Genomic DNA, 5158 nt, shown 5'->3' with positions numbered 1-5158 from the left:
CACTTAAAAGGTTAAATGATTTCGCAACCCCGAATGTTGCTGTCATCTTTCTGCTCCTGTAAAAGGAAATACACAATGATTCATCTGCACCTTTGTCAGGTGGGGGTTAACCTTGAGTCGTGCTACATCAGTAAAGTCTTTTCAGCTTTTGTCAGCTTTTACCAGTCAGTTTTTTTTTCTTTCACTCATTCATTCATGCATTCATTCTTTCTTTGCTGATAGTGGAACCCATCACCGCATTTAGTTTCCACTCTCAGCAAAATGACGTCATTTCAAAAAGAAAAAGAAGAACTTTAGTTCGGATTACATCGCTGAATCCTTTTTGGACAGGAACTTACTTTCTAATTGTCCCAAATAAGTGGCTTTCTCCTGAGCCCATTTTAATGTGGAGAAACTCACTTGTAACAAATTTCTCGACGACGTGTCGTACAGCGCTTTCTGTTCTAATCATGCAGATCTGCTCAAACGACAGATTATCGAACAAAACTTTCAGTGCACTGTGAAAGTATCAAAATAAAAAGGCCTCGTTAAGTCATGACACAAGCATCTCAGGAGGGTAAATCATACCATTAGCATGGTTTATCATACCATCATACTAATTGGCAGGCTCAACTTCACAACAAAAGAAAAATCATCAGCTAGATTAACTCCAAACCAACCATCAGCTGCACAACACACAACATAACCCCAATGTCTTATTAGCTATGAGTTTAATCCCCAGGTCTGTGCTCTTCACTCATTTAGGCCACACACCCATTTTATTCAGTTTTCCTTTTTCCCTTCATCATAAAACATGTGACATGTTGTCATGCACTTCACAAAAGAAGTTTGTTCTGACGTATTCAGAGTTGTTTATTTGGGTACAGGATTCACTCGCACATCAAAACAGGAAACATAGTGTTTTAGAGTCTCCACCCAACACACAACAAATTCCAACACATCCCATTCACTCGTGCTAGAATTCAGTCACCTTTCCTTAATCTAAGAACGATCAACTAATTTGCATATCAGCTATTAACCCACTAAGATGACAGGACAACAGAAAAGCATGTTCAAAATAGTATCACAAAAATAGAATTTCCCTCATACAGTAAATTACTTGTGCTGCATCAATCAAGCAGGAAGCTTCTCCCAATTTACTATATTAACAACTAAATTTATTGTCTGATCACTGGTTGGTCAAACCAGAATCTTTTTTTTTCCACAAAAGTTAAACTCTTGTCCTGCAACCTAGAGAGTCAATGTTTTGCATTGGATAAATTCAGCATTTGATAACAAGTGTCTGCTAAATTTACACTATTTTAACACTGATGAAAGATAACAAGCTAATTTTCATTGCATGTGTGTTTGTGTTATTAGGCAGGTTTAATGCATGTCTGTGGAGCTGCATATCCAGCAGAGCATGTTCTTAAGCTGCCTTTCCTACACACTTCTCTACTATTATTTGATCATTTCTTAACTAATGTGCTATGAGTCCACTGGTCTTTGCATTACACTAAGTGACTTGGACAAGATGATAAACAGACTCACATGCTTAAGATGTTGTCTAATCTTCATAGGCTCTCTTGTGTTCGGAAGTGTTAGTAGGGTTAATGCATGTTCTGCTTGTGTGTGTGATTTTGTATGTTTCTTTTTTGCAGTGTTTCAGACTCCTTCACAATTTTCCAACTTAAGCAGTCAGTTTTGTTTTCCCAGGTTTGCTAACCCAAATTTTGATTTCCCACATTAAATAATTCCTATGTGTTCTCACCTAGTCTTCTCACTCTGTTGTTCTCTCACTCTGTTGTCCTCTCCCACTTCAACAGTCCATCAGCCGGCAGTTCTCCTTCAGCTTTGTCCTGTGTTCCACTGTCTCTTCTTTCCATCTTCTCCAAAGGTGGCAAATGTCAAACTCCAACAGTCCCCTCAGTTCTTCTCAAAAGTTTTCTTCACATGCATAGTGAAGTTTCAGCTTGTTGTAGACACAGTGCCATTCATCCGATCAGTCAGGATGATGGGTTTGCTCTTCTTCTCTGATGCTGTTTGTCCACACTGCTGCTGCTTGCTGGGACTCTTTGCTCAGGACTTTGCTGCTGTCTCTTTATCTGCCATGTTATTGCTCTTTGGAGCTGCATTCCTTGTCTTCAGGGAGGAGTGAGAGCTTGCTTGTGAGTTTGAGAGACACATGGCGCTGTAAATAAGTTAGCCAGAAACTTGGCCTGAATGTTTCCGATGATGTTAAACTATAACTTTCTTCCGACCGCTGCATGTGGAAAATTGATTCAGGTCTGCTTTTCACCTGAAAGTAACAAACTAAGACATGTTCATCATTATCATCACTGCTTAATCAACACACATCTCTCTCTCTCTGTTTTTGTGAACAGTCCTTTCTTAAAAGCAGAAAATAAGATTGTAGTTGTTCTTGGCTGATCAACACAAGACCTTTTTCCTATGATTATTTTTCATCTACAATGTAAATTTTGTCTCTTCTTCACTCTTTTTTTTTTAAATAGCTGGTGACCTGCAGAATCACCGCTCTCACAATCAAAGGCAATTACTTTTACACAGCGCACAGAAGCACTGTGACATCAGACACATTCACACTCACTTTTTCATCTGCATAAATAAATCACATGGCTGATGATATGTGTCATGGTGATCCATAAATATGATCACCAGTTTATTAAACTATTTTTCCACCCAACAAAACAAATGAACAAAAACATAATGCTGATGCTATGAACACTCTACACATGAGTCAAGATGCAGAAAAACTGCTCACGGAAACGCTGCACACTCTAGTTATCACAGTTCTGTTTCCCTCTCTTTGAGGAGTTCTCAGACAGCTCTTGATCTGATGATGTGTAGCTTGCTCATCAGCTCAGAAGAGACTGCAACGCAACTTCACAGTGGTCGCGTGCTTTGCCCCACACAGTGGCAAAGTCTTGCACTTTCATGTTCAATTCAGCTTCTCCATCATGTACCTTTAGATGTTTCATACAGGGTTCAACATATTAGTTGTTTTCACAGGTGTGCTCTATATCTCAACAATGGCTCATAATAAGACGACAGTCTTTCACACAGATCAAGTGCCTCTATGCACTTCATTATATCACTTCACCTCATATGTCATTGTACTGAACTTGAGCAACCACAAGCTTAATGTAGATTACTTTTAACAACTATCCACCTCAATTAAATCTATGGTCTGGCACACAGGCTGTTGTCGATCAGGGCAAGCTAAAGAATAAACATTTTGTGTCAGCAAGGGGTGGGGGAAAGCCATTCACCAGAGCATATCTTAAGTGCTGCTGATGTGGACTGGCCTTCTCCACACGCTCTTCAAGGCTGGTGTGTTTTCTGAAAACTTCTGACATTTGAATCTCTTCTATTTATAAGCCTGCGATTAACCGCACGGCTCAGGTCCACATGAAACCCGCGCGACCGTGCTCGCATGAACCCGTGCAGCTAAGGAGCCGTCGCTCTTTTTTTTTTTTTTTTATTTAAATACTTTGTGCTGCCAGGAGCAAAGTCCAGCATAAACGTCTGTCACCCTCTGACTCACTCTTGGTTGCTTAGGAACCCATGATAACAACAACAGCTGCTGACGTCACAGACCACGTGTTCTGCTCCGCACACACTCACACAAACACACTCAAACACAACAACAACAACAACAACACAAAATAGGCCTAATCTGGACTCGCACCGGACCGCTCGGGACACTAACCCAATCTTTCGGGACCCTCACCCAGTTCTGGGACCCTCACCCAGTTGTGGGACACTAACCTAGTCACGCGACAAAACCCAATGAAGGGACGCTCGGGACACAAACCCAGGGCGATTTCAAAACCGGACACTCACCGGACGCTTGGGCCTTTGGGCGATTTTACCAAAACCTCTTTTTCGGGACACTAACCCAGTTCTGCGGTTATAGAGTCGCTCTCTCAACTTACTCGGAGTTGCTTAGCGTGTAATATAGCCTCGAATCCCGCCGATCGTCACTCATTGAGGAGAAAAGACAGACAGTTAATCCACAGGAACTTCCTGGCTGACGTCAGTCTTTCAGCGTGTCTCTTCTCCCCTCGGTGAATGTCGATTCCAGGGCTCCGGCTCTCGAAGGACCAATTAATGATAGGTTCGTAGCTTGAACCTATTCGCTGGAACCTTGAAGGCAATATAATTACACAGCAAGCAAGACACGAAGTAGGCAAAGTTCTTCATGTTTCTCGTGCACGGGAGAGAACCGGACAAACGCCGTTCCTTCGCTTGACCCCAGTTGCTCTTGTCCGTTCTCCCGTAACACTGCTCTTTTATTGAGGTTACATGAATATGCATAGGTTCATTAACATATGACGTTTACATACACACAAAGAGTACCTTGGCTTTGTTTGTGTGTGTGTGTGTGTGTGTGTGTGTGTGTGTGTGTGTGTGTGTGTGTGTGAGGTCAAGATGTGACCCTGTGAAAACTCCCCAAAGCTGGTGCCAGGAGTCTAGCGGGTCCATCTGAACAAAAGGCTCTTATACTTAAACAGATATACGTGTGTTTGCTATGCCATATATCAACAAGAGAAGATACGACCTCTCCTAGGAGGTGTGTGATCTATGCCAGAACACTAGAGGAGTGAACGCACCCCCCTCTTCATGCTAAACAGAGTTGTTACAGACCTCCTAGGATGAGACATTCTTTCAATCTACAAATGATTATATACTTCTAAGCATATATGGTTAAATATTTCTAAGCATAAATGACAATCACAGGGATTTTCGAGATGGATGAAAATATCCCGGTTTTCCTACAAGCCTACAGAGGACCTATATTGTGAAATTATTATATAGTTTTAGTTTGCATTATTCCCCTGAAGAGTTGATAACTATTAGATTTATTAAACTGATTTGTATTACGTTAGACTGCTAATTTATTGTGAATAAATGATATTGTTTTATGATGCATTATACTGCTGAGTTATAAGAAGTACTGTTTTCAGAGAGTCTTGTCCTTATTTGTCTGATTAGAAGAGAACAGAGCATACCGGAGAGGTTTTCTGCCCCATCTCATCAGGAGGAGATAAAACAGGGAGCCAAGGCCGTCACTTAGGCGCCGTAAGAGAGAAAGAATGTGAATGTTTAGGCTTTATGACTAGGTGGAGGGGGGCTGAAGCTATAAGAATGTGAGAAA

Source organism: Rhamphochromis longiceps, linkage group LG9 (assembly GCF_057381845.1).
Source record: "Rhamphochromis longiceps isolate RC_006_pf linkage group LG9, R_longiceps_female_GT1.1, whole genome shotgun sequence".
Classification (NCBI taxonomy): Eukaryota; Metazoa; Chordata; class Actinopteri; order Cichliformes; family Cichlidae; genus Rhamphochromis; species Rhamphochromis longiceps.
The sequence above is the reverse complement of the archived record's forward strand: the minus strand, read 5'-3'. Positions refer to the sequence as shown.